At 37.1% G+C, this 19,808-nt stretch overlaps 1 protein-coding gene and 1 long non-coding RNA gene across 12 annotated transcripts in view; both read left to right on the forward strand.

Moving 5' to 3' along the window:
* Positions 1 to 19,808, forward strand: part of ANKS1B (ankyrin repeat and sterile alpha motif domain containing 1B) — a 408,171-nt gene that overhangs the window by 279,744 nt on the left and 108,619 nt on the right. The gene's annotated exons all lie outside the window — the stretch shown is intronic.
* Positions 1 to 19,808, forward strand: part of LOC139588175 (uncharacterized) — a 42,191-nt gene that overhangs the window by 10,962 nt on the left and 11,421 nt on the right. The window contains exons 2-3 of the long non-coding RNA XR_011678572.1: positions 437 to 630; positions 1,483 to 6,447. This is a non-coding gene — a long non-coding RNA (uncharacterized lncRNA). The remainder of the gene's footprint in view (positions 1 to 436; positions 631 to 1,482; positions 6,448 to 19,808) is intronic.

The raw sequence follows: 19,808 nt of genomic DNA on the forward strand, positions 1-19,808 counted from the left end.
TGGATGGTTTTCAGCAAAGGTTGTTCCTGAGCCAGGAGGAGGCAAATGCTTACCTCTTGAGACTTAATGAATTAGTTCTGATTACCTAGATGGGTTCTGCAACCTGTATTATCAGTATTTCTAAGTGGTGTTGGTTCTTTTTGACCAGTAGACCTATTTACGTGTCAGTAATTACTATATAAGCTGTTTTTTCTGAAACCCACAACCAAGCAGGAGGTGCAGTGGCTCTTACATCTTGGAGGACCATCTCATCTTTATTATTGCAAGCATTCCAGGCATCATTCAGATGTTGGTCACAGCAACAAGGAGTGATGGGACCAAATGCTAAGCCATGTCTTTCTAAGTTTGGAAAGCAAAAGAATCTCTGTGGTAGGCTGATACATCTGCTTCTTCCTAAATGATTTGGAATAGATTGTGAAGTTTTTTGCATTTGCAGAGCCTACCATGTTATTGAACAGCACCAAAGAACAATCTCCTGTATCATGAGGGGAGGGCAGGTATTACAGAAAGCATTCAAAATGGTGATCAAGAGGAAGAGCACCCCTGGAAGTGAAAGCACCTCTCTGGATCTGCAGGAGAGCTTACTATAAGTGAAACAGAGAGCTATCAAAAGTGAAGCCACCAGACAAGGTATTTTGCTTTTTAATGTCACAGCTTTTATGGGTGTGTGTTTTTTGTGGGAATTGATGTAATATTTTTAATTTTAGCAGACAGCATCCAGGACTTGATGTGTTGTTTCATTAATGTCTCTCTATGATTGCATATGTCAATCACAATATCCTTTATAAACCATTTCCTAGTTTTGTGTTTCACTTTAAGAAGCTGATGGTTTTTAATATTCACTTGTGATGTAAGAACTATGCTAGCTCCCAGAATAAAGATGGTATCTCATTGTTACTGCAAAAGATAAATGCCTTGCAGAATGTGAGTATTCCAAAGAAGAAATAGCAAACATTAAATCAATTTACTAGAAAGCAAGCAGCCTACTTTGTTATTTGTGGTCTCTCTACTAGTAGTGAATTGATCAACATGTTTAGAACAGCTGGAACTGGAACAGCTGCTTATTTAGTTCTCAATCTGTAAATACTTTGGTGGCCACCTCACATTATCAAGATTTTCTCCCCATGCTGGTTTAAGTTTGCCTTTGTCTGCTGAATTTACTAATACTGATAGCATAAGCTTGTGAGGCCAGGAGGTCTTCTAAATCTGTAACTGATGCTAACCAGTGCAAACAGGATCTTCTGGATTAGGATCAAACAGGCAGGTTTGCATTATATATTGCTGTACCCTGATTTGGTCCTCTAAGTAGGAGCATTTCCATAAAGGTGATTTATCAATACCAAGATTGAGATCCCCAGAGGATCTGAATTAGTGGCTTCAATGCCAATCTTTTACCTATTGCATGTCTAAAACTTGATGAGAAATGGAATACACAATAGCACTGCTAACCTGCTCATACCTGTCTCTTTTTTTTTTTTCAAGTGAGAAGACATTACATATGGTCATACAACAGCAGAAGCCAGGAGAGAGCTCAGCTGCATAGCAACTGAGGTTTCAGAAGAACAGAAGACTCAGGCATCTTCCTCCTTTTGTGCAAGGAATTATGAAGATAGCCTGAATTGCAAAAGCCCAGGAGAATAAGAAAGGGGAAAAGAGTAAACAAAAATAGGATGTGAACCCCTTTGACTTTCCATAGAGTTTGTGTCTTCAGCATATCAAAACAGTACTGAAAAAAGGGGATCAGTAGCAACAAGAAAAAAAAATACTGCAGGAAAAAAATTAAGATAGGGAGAAAATAATCTCCTAAGATCACTTTTTTTAAGAAATGAAAACAGCCAAATTGTCAGTGTCCTTGGTCAAGTGCATAGTATATCAAATCTGAAGTTGCAGAGAAGCAAAAAACTTTTGTCCCCTGTTAAATTGGTAGGAAAAAGGAACAAAAAAGCAAATGTGGAAAAATATTTTCTTTAAACGTGAATAACAGTCTGTTTTTTCTGCAACATGTGATATTCCATGAGTATCCTGCTTCTGCTTTTTGAGACTGAAAAGCTCTGAGAACCTTCTGGAGGAATCCATACCCTCCAGAAGGCAAATTCCTCCAAGCTCTTCCTCCAAGAACTTAGAAAAAAAATACAAGCCTCAAACTACTCCGTTCCTTCCTGCTGTCATACAAATGCGGGTGTCTGTATCTTAGAACCTTAAAGTATTTTATTTATTTTTGCTTCTTAGAGAATGATACCCGGGTTTGTGTCCACACTGTGCTTTTCTGATGACATGCCAGCCTGAAGTGGCATATGCCTGGCTGTTTACCACACATCCAGCATAGTGTGGCTGGCCTTTATTCAGGGGATAAAAGTAGGTCTACCAAGATATCCTGAACCTTCAATTCTTGGTAACTTCATTCTGCTATGACTATAGGAAAGGTAAGCACAGGTTCACTCTTTTTGTCTGAGAAATGTCAGGACTGTTACAAAGCACCAAGGGCAATCACAGTTTTGCTGCTAGTGAGTAAAGACTAGTTTTTCTCTGAAACCATTTCTTGATTTCTATATGAAATATAGAAATATATTCTTATTAGAATATAAGAATAGATAAATATATATAAATATATATATAAATAGGCTTATTGCTCTTCATATTATACTTCTGTCTTCTACTGGAAAAGGAAGAGGAAATGAGAAGTAATCTATTGGCAGCTTTTCATGTAACTGTTTATGTCCATTGTTGAATCATGAGAATGAATTACAGAACAGCCCTGAATTTATAGAAGCAATTGCTTTTCACATTTCACAACTAACATCCATTTTAATAATTTAGTGCATTAATAAATCATCATCTTTGCAATGCATTGCACTGCCCTCTCTGTCTCTCTTAACCTTTTCATTCAAAAAGGTTCCACCTGTATGATATACCTGATATCATGTCTCCTAGTCTTCCTGCATTACTTTATCTCTCAGGCCACCCTCAAAGTCATCTACTTCAAATACAAATGTGAATTTTAAAACTGCAGAAGGTGTAGTAAAAAATTACTCAAATAAATCTGTTTTATTTTATTTAGCTACTGATTCAGCTGTTCCACTTTGCAACTGTTTGTGATTTGTGGACTTGAGGGAGAGCAGTCTACTCCTCACAGTTTCTTGGTTAGAGAAAGAAACCATTCAAAAGCCCTACTGTGGGCTATTATTCCCAAAGTTCAAATTGAAATCCTGACTTTCCAAACAACTTTCCTCTTTCCTGTGGAGCACATCTCGAATATATTTCTTCTGGGGGAATTTCCAGCTCCTTCTCAAAGCACCATCACATTACTAATTTGTTATTGATTAGGGAAATATTAGCATATCTCAAATCTGAAGGTTGCTTGTCTCACTCTGGTTGTTTTCTTTGTTTCTAGCAACTACATAGCAGTAGGAAATCATTTTAGTGGGTGTTAAGTGAGCTCTGCAGATCATTCATTGGCTGTTGGTCTAAAGCCACACTGTTGGGTCGATGTTGCATATCCATTTAGTCTTATGATTTAAGGTTTCATGCTAAATTAACAGTTTTAGGGGTTGTAAGTAATTTTTACACACAATATCAAATTGAACAAGTGAAGTTTTTATTTTGCTGCTTCATTATCTGTTTGCACAGAAGTCTGTGACCCTATGATTACCCAAATATATAGTACACATTGATTATATGCAAATAATCAATCTCTTTTGGGTTTTCTGATAAGAAATTGCCAGAAAGCTAAAGTAAAAAAATTCTTAGAATAAACTCATTGACATAAAATTAATTTTCTTCTGTCTGTACTGTAAGTCATCTAGCATGCTTCCAGTAGTTGTAACAATACTGAGCTCTTTCAGAAACAAGTGTAATAAAAATGAGAAACTAAGTAAAAATGACTGATTGTATTCTGTCATAGCTAAAAACAAATGTAAATAGTATCATCATAAGCAAGGGTGTGAATGTTGGAGAAGGCTACTGTTGCAGAAGCACAGAATTTGGTGAGTTGAAAGGGACTGATAGTGTTCTTGCTTTAAAGCATTATTACTCTTATTTCACAAGTTTGATGATATTGGTGAAACTAGACATTTCAAATAATTCCTGGGAAATAGTTGATTTAATTAGTTTTAGCTCTGTTTCTGCATGTGTTTTTGTCATGAACATATTATAATTTTCTCAAATGTACTCATTAGAAAATTTCTCTGAGTAAGTTTTAGTATTTGTATTCTTCGCACATACTTTAAATTCAACATCTAAGCTGTTTTAAAGAGCTTTGATTGGATATATGAGTCACATAGTATTGTTGTGTTCCAAGACTGGTTAAAAGAAACTTATAAATTTTTATGACTATGTTCTAAGTTCAAAATTTTCTGTGTTCTTATTCTCTCTTTTGTTAACTGTCCTGCTATTTGACTCATTTGCCTGAATAGGCACACAAAAACTAGCCTCAAAATGAGTCTAAACACAGCCACAGTAGAGTCAGCGTTTTTTCAAGTAAGTATTTCTGGAAATTCCACTCATGTAGATATATACCTCATGAACTGGCCATTTCAAATGTGCTTTGACATACTTTTTTTGAAGTAACTTTGTCATGGGAATATTTAGATCTTGCAAACTGGGGGAGGAGGGAGGGAGGAAAGCTCATTTGCAATTCTGAGGTATTGTCTGCTGTAGTTAAGGAAAGCAATTTAGTATCCCTTAGTGTCCAAGTTCATATCATCAGCACTGAATACCAGCCCAAAATATCTGGATGCAACTGTATACTCATTTTTGCATTCACAGGTTTTCTACTCTGGTACCACTTAAGGGAACCAGCTCTTAAACTAATACTTGACTCTAGGACAGGTTTAGGAGCTATATATATGTCTGTTATTCTAAATTATATACTAAATCAGAAGCATATTTCTGACATGTGATTATTTATATGTAGTGATTAAAAATTTAAACTCTAAGGCACTAATACCCCAAGGCAGTTGTTCAGTTTTGCTGATACATCATGGTGAATTAAGCTGGTTACTTTTGGCCCAATTACCTAATTCACACACTCCATAATGGAATGAAATACTTTGTTAAAATTTGATTGGCCTGCCCTTTACCTCTAATAATTTTTGGTAGAGACAGAAATAACAAAATCTATTGATTACATACTCCACAGTTTTGTAGTGGTTAGTATAATTTAAAAAGGAAGTTATGCATAAGAATATGCTCATTAGTACATTAGTACAGACTTATACTGCAAACACCATTAGGGTAATAATGACATTTAATGTCATGTACTTTGACCATAACTAACCAAATTTATTAAAAAATGCTTCAGTGGGACTAATTCAAAATTCAGAATATTCTTAAATGCTCTGTAGACTTGAAATATGTAAGAATTTCAAATTGTCTGTCATTTCCACTATGGCTGTTCCTTCTCTATGGTAACTAAAATCAAACATATGCTAGTCTAAAGAAAGGAAGTTACATATATTTTAAAGCAAGCTCTAAGTGTATCACAGAGTTAATTCAACATAATCTAAGATTCTATAAGTTTGCTACATCAGAAACATTCATTTATATGTCTTAATTGCCAATGATCTCTCGCCACTCTTTTCAAGTAGCATTTTTAGGGCTGCTGCTACCAGCAAGACAACTAGTAATGTGGTGTCTTAAATAATATCAGTCAGATTTATTGAAGCAGGTATTTGACCTTCATTTTTGTTCACCTCTGTAATCTCAGGTAGAAATTAACTCCCTGTTTCCAGACACAGAGCAAGTACTGCTTTCAGTCTTCTTGTTTCAGAAAGTAACTACTATTGGGAGACTTATTGGAACTACAGAATATATTATATCTGAGGGCAGAGCATTGCCAGAGTTTCCACAGACTATTATTTCTCTCCTACCTGGATATCTTAATGGCCTTGTTTTTATTTCAAGTAGTTAGCAGATGCTCTGTCTGACAACCTTACACAAAACTCTGTGAAGGTGTTCCCAGTAAATAAATTATTATCCTGAATATCTAATAGACACCATTAAATGCATGTTATTTTTCCAGAGCTATCCCACCACTTAGAACAGGTAATGCTCTGACAACAAATGCTACCTTTAGAACAAGATGAACTTTTATATTTTGCTATTTATAGAGATGTGCTTAAAAAATCAGCAACACTAAGTAGCAGTCAAAAATGGTAATTATAGCTTTCTCTTTCTTAAATTACATAAATTCATTTAGCAAAATAACACAAGGATATCCCTTATGCTTTATGATGGCTTGTTCTTCTGCCTTTTTTTCACGCATAGGGACAACCATACCTTACATAGGATCCCAGCAGGAAATCCCTAGAAATTCCTGGAAGCCCTGCCATCTGTTGGAGCATAGCAGAATGGGAGCTCTCAGATATATAGGAAGTTTTGGTCCATCACTTCTTCTACACTTTCTGTAAAGAACAGAAGATAACACACAGCCCTCCATTTGAATTTTGGGTAAGCCTCTTTAACATAATTCTCATAAAAAGATGTTGCTGGCTTACCTGAGGCCCTCTGAGATCACCAGTTTGGGATCAGCATTATTTTATTACATGAATAGTAAAGATGTAGCAAAAACTTGTATCAAATGAATGCAGGTTTTGCAATTTTTTTTTTCCTGTATGAGCTTCACATCCTGAGAGAATAGCTAAAGATCACTGTTATTTATCAGTATACAAATTTGGTAGTACAAAGGGAATATAAAGGTTATTTCTGCAGTGAGTTGCTTTGCAGTGATGGTATCCTACCGACAGTCCTTTAGTAAATAAGCAGTTTTATCCAAAATTCCTGTTCTTCCAGAAAAATATCCTGCATCTGCTTCTTTTCTCCCTTTCTAAAAACCAAGGTAGAGCAGATGGAAGAAGCAGAATTAAATAACAGCATTTCCTTTGCAATCTCTTTCACTGTACTTCTTTAAACAGATTATCATAGATATTGAGATAACCACTATTTTTCAGTCTATATAAAGACAGCAATAAGGCATATTTGTTACAAAGTAGCATGGGAATCAAAAATAATCTTCTGGCAAACAGCACAGTGAAATAGGAGCAGAAAGGTCATGTTAGACAGCATCTGGGTGGATTGTGACAAGAAAGAAATGGAGATGAATGACTAGTCTTAGATTAAAGATTCTCAGAAGCGTCTTACAGTAATCATCGTTGCAAAGGTGATTAAAATAGCACGCTTAGTCATGTTGTCTCCACTAATCTGGAGCTAGAACATTATTATACAGCACTTATTCACGTATGTAGCACATGAAGGCAGAATTTTAAAATGGTACATCCCATTCGGCTTGTGACTCAAGCTAAGATTATGGAACACCCATTTAATTGCCTCTGTAATGCCACAGCTGCAGTACGTGTATTTCTGCATTCAAATACTAGAAGCTCCTTTCCTAGCTGTTTTAGCTCATTTTACCTTCATTCTCTTCCCTTCCCTGCTAAATCAGCTGCCCAAGACATAGAGTAAAAAATGGCTTTCTGCCATCTTTTAGGGGAAGGTGCCTCCTGCACCCAGCTGGTCTGCAGTAAATCAGAAACCTCCATTCCTCCTCAAAAGGAAAAAAGCTTCTGCATTCTGCCTGAAGAAGGCATTGCCAACATTTTTAACAGACCATCAGACACCAATCTTCCTAAATTATTTTCAACAAATTTTATGTAACAGTTAGGATCTCTTATCTGTCCAACCTTCTCTTATAATTCATGGAACTAATTCCCCTGATTCACGATCAGATACATGATCTTGAAAATTCCTGTGTGCAGCCTGCATGCTGAGACTTTAGACTACCATGCTGTTTCATTAGTCGTGGTTTATCTTTTTTCACATCAGTTTTAGAAAAAGATTCTTCATTTTTGATAGTTCCTGGCCTGAGGGGATTCTGGCCTGCTTGTTCTCCTTGTAAAGGCAAGTGACCCTGAATATTCCACAGCCTCTGAGAAATCTAAGAAAATAATTAAGTATTAAAAGACATATTCTCCAAATGTCTCTAAGGTGAATAAATTGTCCCACATGCACCTTTTTTAATCCACTTTATGCTCATATTCTATTGTGTACATGGAGACTGATTAAGAAAGACAGGACATTAATTTAACTGAAAATACTACCATTGTGAGTAATTTCTTTAGAATCTGAGGGTGAGAACGTAGAACATAGCAAGATTATCTTCTCTTGGATATTTTTAATCTGTGAACTGAGAATTTAGAAGACTAGAAGAAAATAATTGGCATTATTATTGCAAAATCATCTATAAAAATAGAAAAATTATAAGGGTATGTTGGTCTTCCAAATGTCAATAAAATACACAGTTTCTTGAATAATCAAGCTAAACACAGAACATAGCCTTAGAGGGAGCTGAAGTCCCTGAGGAAGAGAGCTCTGTGCAGCCCTAACCTCTAGGGCATTTGCAGGAGACAGTGGCAACTTACCTAGTAAGAAGCCATGTAGCTGCTTTATTGCACTCTGCTTGCTTTAATTTGTTCTGCCCAGAAGTTGTGTATGTTGGACAAGGCAAATCCCCTCCCTGGTGTGACTGCAATGCTGCAAGTCACTGATGTACTCTGTGCTGAGTTGTGCTGTCTCATCATGATTGAAAAGGTTTCTTCTCTGGTAAAAGTGTAAAGTTAAGCAATTATAAAATATCTTCTTTCTTCATGCATTATTCTGAGTGGTATTACTTGTTTTTCATTTTAGTCACCTTTTTTCCTTGCACAGAAGAAATTCTGGTGTAGTGCCTGGCAAAATGATTTCTCAGGTGTCCTAAATCCCTTCTGATACCTAGATTTTTCAAGATGGTCTTGCATAATTTCATTAATAAGGAACAGATGCACAGCTAAAAAAAGTAGTTCTAAATTTAGATATATTTTTAATACATTTAAAGCCATCTTTTAATTGCTCTAGTTTGGAATATGAATATTGATAAATTAAAAAGTAAAATAGTTACTGGGACTGGTTCAAACAGTTGTGTCCTTTCAACCAAAGAAATAAAACTGTTATTGATATTTGCTAGCCCACTGTATGGAGCTCTGCCAAACTGCTTTCCCAACTGATAGCATCCATGGTAAATAGGCAAGATCTTTTTCTTCTTCCTCCCCTTCATCTGTGAAATGTATTCAACTCAATAAAGAGATTGGCCTCTTCCCAGGGGATCCAGAACTTCATATCCCTAGAAACTAATGTTCCCTGCTCTGAAGCAGTATCATGAATATTATTCAAGAGTCAAGATACTGTCTGTTCTGCCAGAGAAAAGAAGGCTTTTGCCAGATTTTAATCATGAACCATATAACCTAATAGCCTAAGTTTAGAAACTTCTTTTCCAGATGGTGCACATTTCCTTTTCTAATCTTAGGAATTCTTCTACTCAGTTGCACTGTTAATGTTATTCCTTCCTGTTTTTCCCTCCATTTCTCTTCAAATAAGATTCAGAAATAGTCAATTTAGTTAAGGAAAAATTTTAAAACATTTTAAAAGTAAAAGTATTTCATTTCAGTGCAGTCTGCCTCAGGGTAAAAATTGGTATTTTTAAATAGTTTCATGCCATTTTTCCCAGATGACTCCAAAATTGTTTCTGAAATTATTTTACAAGTACTCTGAATGATCTCACATTTGCTTTTAATTGAGATTGCAATAATTTTGATGAATTGCAAGGTTATATTTTAGTATTTCTTACACTAATAGAAAACAGTAAAATTTTGAACATTTTTTTGAAAGGCATTGTTGCATAGAGACTGGACCAGCAAGAAAAGAGATTGTAAATCACTATTGTCTAATTGTAGGGGCAAGAAAAGAAATAAAGTTCAATAGAACTCCCAGCCTACTAAAAAATTGTTCATTAGAAAGGAAGATGTGACCATGACAGCTCTTTTTGTTGTTGGGTTTTTTTGGTTTTGATGGGAGAAATCTTTCATTCAAGGGTGTAGAACTGGGGAAAAAAAAAACCAAAACAAAAAAAAACCAAACAAAACAAAACACAACCAAACCACTGAGAAGCAGAAAAATGAGAATAAACACTGCTGAGTATACAGTGGGGTTTATGTTTTTTCTCTTCGGTGAGATAAGCCACTGCAGACTTTTAAAGGTGCACTTGATTGCATGGTACCAATGTCATGACTCTGAGGAGAGCCTTCCTTTATCACTGTCCAAAGGGAAAGTGCTGTTAACAGGAGCACAGCCCAGACAGGTTTACTTTTGCTGTTGTTCCAGAACCTGTAAGAACAGTGGCACACTGAACATCTGAGAAATAAGAGTGGAAAGTAAAAATAGAGTAAAGATAAGCAATAAATATTTCAAAAGAGAGGGAAAGTGGCAGTAGGAATCAACATGAAATCCAACAAAACATCCTTAGTAAAACCTCCATCTATTCCATTGTTCAGGCATTGACTCTGTTTCCTCTTAAGACTTCCTCTTCCTCCTAAAAGAAGAAAAATTCTGACAAAAGAGTGTTTCTTAATATTAGAGTATTATTCCCGTTTCCATGCCCCTGTTTTAAGGCTTAGGACTTGTAGCAAGATATGATATGATATATAATTGTGGAAAATGTCTCATGGAGCACATCTCAGTAGATAAGCATTAGTATCTTAGAAGAGCATCACTGGAACATCATTGGATTAGTAATGAACTGAATAATTTGATGCTGTCTTGATAAAGGTGGTAACAGAAATGGATCATGGTAGCCTTGAATTACCACAGTTCTTTTAAATCTTTGGGCAGAGAGTCACGAAGGATTCAAGGGCCATAGGCAAGATGTTTTTCTCCCTCTCACTCCTACTGTCCAACCAATCTGACCTCAGTGCACTAAGACCATGGGGAAGCTATGACCTATTCCAGCAGCTGTGAGGAAGAAGGAGGGACGCTGCAAGCTGTGCAGAATGATGTCATTCAGGCATTGTACATCCACTCTGTGAGACAACTATCAGATACTGTGTCCCCAGCTTTGAGGAGAAATTAAAGGGGGCAAAAGCAGATATTGGAAAAGTACAATATTGGACCAGGGAGTACTGTATAGAACCAGTACTCCCTGGTTCTGAACAAGCTTTATGTTGTGCTGACTATCCTGACTAATACCTGCCCAATAATTGTGGTACAATTTAGTGTTGTGTTTGTTTAAACCTCAGTGTTGTTAGTTGTGTAGTATGGGAATATATGATGGTAGTATTTCTACGCTGATGAGGGTATTGGGTTTTTGAATAACAACAGTGAACTCCTTTGAGTCATGCATACACATTCATATTTTCTGCATCTAGATAAGATGAGGAATTAGGAGCATCATACAGAGCCTGCTCTTTCTTTTTGGATCTGAAATCCTTCAAAGCTGACACAAGCTGTTAATAGCAAGCTGTTAATACTGCTGTTTGATGACTCTGGAGTGGACTATGTGAAATGTATTTCATGGCTGCCATTCCAGCTTCTATATTTGTTACAAATTGTCAGTGGTGTTGGTTAAAGACTATGTATACTCAAAGGCAAAATTATTTGCATGTCTGTGGAGCTGATGCTTGCAAAATGGTTTGATGAGTGCTGGCAGGGCTGTGGGGAAGTTTGCAATGGGAACTGATACAGTTCTCCAGTGGGAGACTGGGAACTTGAAAGAATGAGCAAAATGACTGGAAAAGGTTTAATGAAATACATAGACAGTTGGAAGCAGTTAAGAGAAACCTGAGTTAAATGTGAACACGAACAACAAAAAAGAAAATTATTATAATAAACTGAATGATAATTACTTTTGGGAAAATTAGAAAGAACAATTCACTTGACAATGGATAATGAATAGGATCAAAAGGGAGAAATCTCAAGATTACTATATGATTAATTGCTATTTGCACTCCAGAGAGATTATTATTTTAAAATCTTTTTTTTTTCTCTAAGCTATACTGGCATGTACTGTATACCTAGATATCTGGATCATCTTTTTTTTTTTTTTGCATTTTTTGTAGGGGATCAGGCAAAATACATTTCAAGTTATTTTAATTATTAAAGGTAGTTTTTTCACTTTCCACTTACTGTGTGACACCCAAAAATTATTTAAAAAAGGGTATCTTTTCTGGTTACAAAAGTCTGTTTATGTATTTTTTAAGCTCTTAATAAGGTGATAGTCATAAATTGATACCTGGTGATAAGGTCCCAGTATGAGACAGTAATTTTAGTACTTTTTTACTCAGCAAAAATTTATTTAGGGAATATCCAGCAAGATTACTTATATTAAAATTTTGCCAAGTTCCAACTTTTTCAGGCATTTCTCCACCTTTCATTAGAAATTGGGATGTTAGGATGCTGGTGTCTCTTGAGGAATGCCTTTAAGAACAATTACATAACATTCTGAACAGATATTGACACATTAAGGAATCTTTTCACATATTGTTGAGATATCTACGGAACAAAATTCCTGAAGTAACAATCAAACTCCACCAATTCCTTAATTTTTTGCCCCCAGCTAGCAATATTTTCAAATTATTTCAAAACAGATTTCAAAACATTGTCTCAACATTATGTTAAAGAGCAGGTGGGAACATCGGTGATTAACAGTGCGATTCACATGAATGGGTTGCCCTGAATAGATGAGCAGTCGTGATGACTGATGACTTTGGAAAGCATGGAAGATCATTAGCACCTTCATGCATCAAGAAGAGAAGGAGGTAGGACCAGGCATTACTTCTACATGATATTTTTTTGCAGTGGCTTCAGCTGGTGGGACAAGTCTATTTTTTTTGGCACAGCAGTCTGAACACAGAATGTAGGTCTGACAACCTAAATGAAGCTGTAGCTTGAGCTGTAATCAAAGTGCACTTTGTATCTCGTAAAAAGTGTTTAGCCCCTGCCATCTGGCAAGCTACTTCTTTCCCAGTTGTATCAGCCTATAATCAGCCATTCTAATGTTGGCAAATCAACCACTGAAGGGGTTTTAATAGACATATACTCTGATAAGTCAAAATATGCCTGCACTGGCCATAAAACTCAGCATAAAAAAGATAAATTACAGGTTTTAGTTTGTAAATTTTAAAGTCAAGCAAGCATCAGCAGCCAAAGACATAACCACAAGACATGACTGTGGCGTGTCATTTTGCCGCCCCCACCCCGCTGGGATCCTAAGACCTTCAAACACTTATATAAAGTGCCTGTACACCAGTGCATGCAGAATGGGGAACAAACAGGAGGAGCTACAGATCCATGGGCAGTCCCAGGGCTTTGACCTTGTTGTGGTTATGGAGGCATGGTGAAATGATCCTTGTGTGACTGCAGTGTTGTGCCAGTGCTTCTCGGGAGAGACAGACAAGGAAGGTGTGGTGGTGGAGTTACCCTCTGTGTGAGGCAACACCTGGAATGTATCGAGCTCTTGGGGTGGATGATGAGCAAGTCAAGAGCTTATGGGTCACAATAAAAACTAGGGCAAACTAGTAAAGGTGACATTATGGGGTGTGTCTGTTACAGGCTGGAAGGAAATCCTGATTTTCAAAAAGGATAAGAGGTAGGGGGCACAGAGAACTACTGGCCAGTCGGCCTCACTTCAATCCCTGGAAAGACAATGGAGCAGCTCATTCTGGAGGCATTTTCTGTCCACATGGATGACAGAAGTGGGATCAGGAATAGTCAGCATGAATTCACTGAAGGTAAATCATGCCTGACCAACCTGATTGCCTTCTGAAATGAAACAACTACCTGGATGAATGAGTGGAGAGCAGTGGATATTGCCTGCCTTGACTTCAGCAAGCCTTTTGGCACCATCTCTCACAATGTCTTCATAGGCAAACCCAGGAAGTGTGGACTGGATGAGCAGACAGCAAGGTGGATTGAGAACAGACTGAACAGCAGATCCCCAAGGGTTATGATGGTGGCACAGGGTCTAGTGGGAGGCCTGTCACTAGTGGTGTCCCTCAAGGTCCCATACTGAGCCCAGCATTGTTTAACTTATTCCTCAATGACTTGGAGAAGGGGGCAGATGCTTCCTCAGCAAATTCACTGATGGCACAAAGATGTGAGGTGTGCCCAATGCTCCAGAGTGCTCTGCAGCCCTTCAGCACTTCCAACAGGTTGAGGGAGGTGATCCTATCCCTCTGCTCAGCCCTGGTGAGGCCTCGGAATGCTGTGGCCAGTGCTGGGTTCCTCTGTACAAGAGAGGCATGGAGGTCCTGGAGTGGGTCCAGTGGAGGGCTACAAAGATGATGAGGGGAGTGGAACCTCATTTATGAGGAAAGACTGAAGGAGCCAGGTCTGTTCAACCTCAAGAAAGGATGACTGAAAGTGGACCTCATCATTGTCTGTAACTATTTTTGGGAGGGTGTCAAGAGGATGGATCCAGGCTCTTCTCAGTGGTGCCAAGCAACAGGACAAGAGGCAATGAGAAGACACTGATGCACAGAAGTTCCACCTGAGAAAGAACTTCTTTACTGTGCAGGTGACTGGGCACTGGAGCAGATTGCCCAGAGAGGTTGTAGAGTCTTCCTCATTGAAGATACTCAAGAACCATCTGAACACAATCCTGTGCAATGTGATCCAGAATTACCCTATTTGAGCAGGAAGGTTGGATCAAATGACCCATCCCTTCCAACCTTGTCCATTCTGTGATTCTCTGAGCTAATATTTGACCTCGCACCGCTGGGCAGAAGACACTGCAAGTACCAGTTGATTAGGTATGATTGATCCATTAACATAAATATCTCTAAAGTTCCCTTGTAGAACTTTAATAAATATCCTAAAGTTCCCTTGTTCCCTTTCAAATTACATTTTGAAATTTCAGTCTTCTCCAAACACTGAATAATGAAACTCTTGCCTGAAACAGATATTAGTGGTGCTATAATTTATTCGGACTTTATTCTGAAAGACCCACCTTGGCTCATGCTTCCCTGTTTCACAAAAATTACTGCTGTTTGTATGCTGAAAGATGTTACTTGTATCCAAATTACAGAATGATACTCATTTCATGTGGTAGATGTTTGTAGTGCCTGCATATCAGAAAGGTGTTTACACAGAGGTGATAGATGGGAACCAAATCTGGAGATTCTGTCAGAATGCTCTCAAGAGGCTGCAACACTGGTTCTTCAGATGTCCTCTTGGGCTTTGGGGTCATGACCAAGAGAACATTGTGTTTTATTTGTAAAGTGGATTTTAGGTTTTGAGTGGTTAATATTGGGTAGGAAATTATTGCACATTATAGTGCCTGTTTTGATTTTGTTGATAAAATTCATTAAAGGGGATATGCAGTTGAATGGCATTTTTCAGTAAAATGCACTTCCAGAGTAATAGAACTCTGTTCTAGTTTGAGGTGTAACAGCATAGTGGACTGGAAAACTAAAGTAGCATACAAAAAGGCAATGTGCAGAATGAATGCATACTTGTACAGCCATGGATCATAGCTGTTCTTGTTCTTATTTCTTAATAAGTGGAGGGTCTGTCTGTCCCATGTAAGTAGAAGACTTGCAGAGGTCTTGTGTCCTCAGCAGGTTTTAGAACAGGGTTAGAAAGGCCAATACGTTTATGCATTGTCAATCACTGTCCTTCAGTGAGCTCAGCTCTACTGTTTCATATGCAGTATCTTTTCCTGGATGAAACTTTTTCTGTGCAATCTTCCTTTTCTTGACTTTTTCTGGCATTTTTCTAGTTCTTCTGCCTTGTTCTTCTCTCTAATGTAACTCTTCCTTTCTGCTTTTGTGCAGCTGCTAACTTGGAGGCATAGCTCGGTTTTATTAAAGCAATACGATTTTTCTTTTTCATTCCCTTTCTCATCTCCTGCAGATAAAGCAAGGTATTAACTGCTGATACCAGTTTTTTTACCTCATGTTATACTGTACTTGGTGCTAAAAGAAAGAAACATTTCCGATTCCCTTACTGAAGAGCATTTTCCAGGAAGAAGAGTAAGATTTGACAATGTTTCTTGTTTCTTTTTTTTTTTTTTTTCATTCTAGTGTTTTCCCTGCAATACAGTCTAACAATAGCCTTTCAAAGACTACCACACATCTTTCTAAGCAGAGGCAAAGGATTTAAAAGTAGTAAGATGAGTAACTTCATTTTAACCCTTCCCAGACAGGCTGTCCTTTCTTTGAAGATAGCACCAGCCAGAAATAAAGTATGCTGTTAATCAAAAAAACTCCACAAATTGGAAAGATGCACTTAAAAGTTCTTCAGCATCCTGAGAACAAGGGTTTAGCAAATGGCATAAAGATTGAGAGTGACCAATAGGTGTTAAACAATATTTCCTGCTTTTTGTAGGCAAGGATAATGGCATGGAGGATCAAGTCAGCAGGGAACAACATGTGTGCTTGAATTGGCACAAAGAGATCTAGTTCAATGAGATATATTTAACCTTTTTGTCAGCTGAAAACTGCCAAAGATAAGCTGCCATTATCAGATTCTTTTGAACTGGGGAAATTGCATTACACTGGAGAAATGATCTTTCCCTTTAAACAACATGTGATTGAGATATAACTTACAGTTTTACTAATTGATTCTCTGTGAACAAGATAAAAAAGTACATAAAGTTTCTTCATTTCTCCAGCAGTGTTCTGCTAGTGATACCAGATGCTGTTCATAAACAGGACAAGAAAATTTATCAACTACTTTCTTACTATACCGGGGATAAAGGATCTAAGTGTTCCTTGAAAAGCCATTCTCTCTGAGATGAATGATCAATTCCAGGAAGTTGTCATGAGACCAAAATGTTTAAACTAGACCCTGACCAGCATCTTGATGCCATGTGAGTGTCAGTACAATGTGGTTTTTTCATATTTAGTCTATTTAAATGGTCTAGACAAATTTCTGAGTATCACCGAGCAGCTGCAGCACATTTTATCCCTGCACACAATCAATTTACTTTTGCATATGATATAGTTTAAAAATGTGTAAAAGATGTTTTTAATTTGTACTCACCAGTAAAAGACTAAGTTCTATCATGGGAACTTAATTTGGCAAGGATATATCCTGTATCCCTTTGAAAACATGGTGGATTCTTTTTTATTTTATGTATCCATTTTTCAACAGGTATTGTTTGTCTTATGGCATCTTCCAGTTAGAGGAATTTGCTAGCTATAGTGACAGCTGCTCTTTATCAAATATTTAATTTCCCCTAGAATCCTTTTGGTAAGGCAGGCTCTATTAGTCTTATGAATTTATTTATTATTTATATTTCCAAGACTGCCAATTCATAAATGTGAATGTAAATACACATTTCAGGTTAATAAACAGTTAATTTGAAATATGAATAAGAAATCTCTAAACCTAGATTTCTATTTCTTATAATTATGTTTTTTCTCCTACTTTTATGACAACTGTAGAAATACTACTTCTCAGTCATTTTATAGATGACTTAGTATATTAATAAGAGGTATAGGGTAGTATCAATTCTTCCTTCTCCAAGAATTTGGACTAAATTGATGACAGCAGGAGTGGACATATCGTTAGGAAGTCTCTGACATATTCCTGTTCTTGAAGGATCTCTATTCATACTATACAAAATATTATTAATGAGATATGGCTTCTGGGTCAGCTGCTTAGTTTGGCAGGACAGTATTTCCATACCCATTAAACAGTGATTCAAATCTACTCTGACTAGCAGTGTCTGGACAGGACACCTGAAGAAGGAATGGGTGTAACATATTCATGTACTTTCAGGTTCCATTCACTTTATCTTTTTTGTGTGAGAAGGAAAAGGATTCTGACCAGAATGTTAATAAGGTCAAAATAGGTGCACAAGTTGGCAGAGAAGAAAGAGCTGAGTCATTGGAAATACCACAGTGTTCCTTTCATGGCCTGGCTTTCAAGATGTGCAGGAATGATTAGGAGGGGAGGACTAATAGGGGCGCACAAGGCTGTTAAAGTCCTGAAGTATAAAACATTGTCCTGCCTCTTAACTCTGATTTAAATGCAGGAACAACTTCCATTTCCACAAGATGGTGATGAAAGAGGGGAAGAACTACCTACATAGCATGCAGCTAAAACTCTAGATTGCTTTGCTTGAGCTTTTATGACCCCCAACTCCAAAGCAAAGTGAAGCAGCAATATCTGTACCAATTAGCGATCATGATGTATATACACTTAAGGCTCAAATTTAAGTGTTACTTACAAGTGAAAGTTTACTGAAAAATAATTTCTAATCATTATGTAACAATAGCTTATAGCATTTATATGTTTTTTTAAAGAAAGCTAAAAATAATTTAGTCTCAAGTGTGTGCAGTTTTAATTTCATTTTATGTATAAGAAAATCTTATTATCTCTAAAAGTTTGGTATGGAACCAAATTTGTGACCTTATGTTAATTTTCTGCTAGTGTATTTCTTGGACTTTTTTCTTTCATTCTAATGTATGGTAAGTTCAAGGGCATTAATATTTATTCCTGAATGTGTTACATTGCCAAATGGAAAAATGAGGATCAGAAGCAGTTACAAGAGATGAAATGGTCAAACCAATCAGAAAAGATGGGAGAATTCTCATTTGATTTGCAGATAAAGGATTTAAAATGTGTAGTGGGGGGAAAATGTTATTGGTTTTACTGCTCTGTTTTCTTGCTTCAGTAATACTCTGAAGGTGCTATACCATTAGAAAAACACCTAAGCAGCTGGAGGACTGAAGGACATTGAAGTCTTGTCCTGTCGTTACTTACTAAATATAGAGGTAGCACAGAATTTTTCAAATCCTATACGGCAAGCAGCAATGGGAGACTTGGTATTTTAGAGCACTTTGTACCTCCTGGATTAGAGACTTTCTACAATATTGTTACTTATCTTTCTCATGCCTGATGGTGGAACTCTCACTGGGTAGAAAACAGGCTGAAGGCAGGTAAAAGCAGGTATTTCTCTTGGCTGCACTCTGATGGCTTTCATGGTCTCAGGGAAATGTTTGATGTATTTCAAATCAGACCCAAAATACTGAACACACATCATGATTCTGGAGACAGAATCATGATGACAGCCAGGTAAAAATCTGGTCCAGCTTCTCACACAGCGTGTATGGAAATGTGCACTGAAAAAGGTTATTTTGACTTTGAGTTTTGGTAATTCACCCTGAGAACACTGGCAAGGAACTTGCCCCTGGAAACAGGATTAATTACAGTAAGTGTAACTTGCTAGGACATCAATGAAACAGTTAAATGTGCCTCATCTTAAAGACACGAAACATTAGGATCTTGTTTCATGCCTGTTCGGAGGCACAGGACTTCTGAATGGAGCTGACTCACCATCAAAGGCCTTGTCTTGTGCTGGAATTACCAACTGCCAAGTTTTGAATATGTCTACATATAGGTAAAAATTAGATAAATGAATGGGGTGGGTCATAGGTTGAAGGGATCAAGGAGTTCTCTGAGCAAAGCAGATGTGGAGTAATCTGTTTGTGATAGTTGTGGAGAGGACTGCTTGACGAGGTGATTGAAATAGTAATAACAACCTATCTCAGGGTGAAATAGACCAATGTAGGGCCTAATTTTACATAGAGTGAAAATTACCACTTTTTCAATTAAAATCTTCAATGTATAGACAAGAGCTGCATTTTTATAGAAAATATTCCGTTTGCTGAAAGACTTAAATTTAAAAAAAAAACCAAACCCAGACCTCTATAAATTTCCCATAATCCTATCTATACACTTCATTTCTGTGCATGTGCTGGTTTTGGCTGGATTAGAGTTAATCCCAACAGGGGTTAAACCATGATACTGCATAACGGACTCAGTTTTTGTTAAAACTTCACAATTCAATATAATCTTCCAGGAGCAGCCATCAAAAGCACTTTCACAATGACTTCAAAAGCCTCTCTTAAGTCTGGAGAAACTGGCTATCAAACACTGTCAGCCAAAGTACTAACATAATACCATCAATTCAAGTCATGATCTAAGTAGAAAAATGATGT

This window comes from Agelaius tricolor, unplaced genomic scaffold, assembly GCF_023055355.1.
Source record: "Agelaius tricolor isolate 1412-34295 unplaced genomic scaffold, bAgeTri1.0.p SCAF_3, whole genome shotgun sequence".
Lineage (NCBI taxonomy): Eukaryota > Metazoa > Chordata > Aves > Passeriformes > Icteridae > Agelaius > Agelaius tricolor.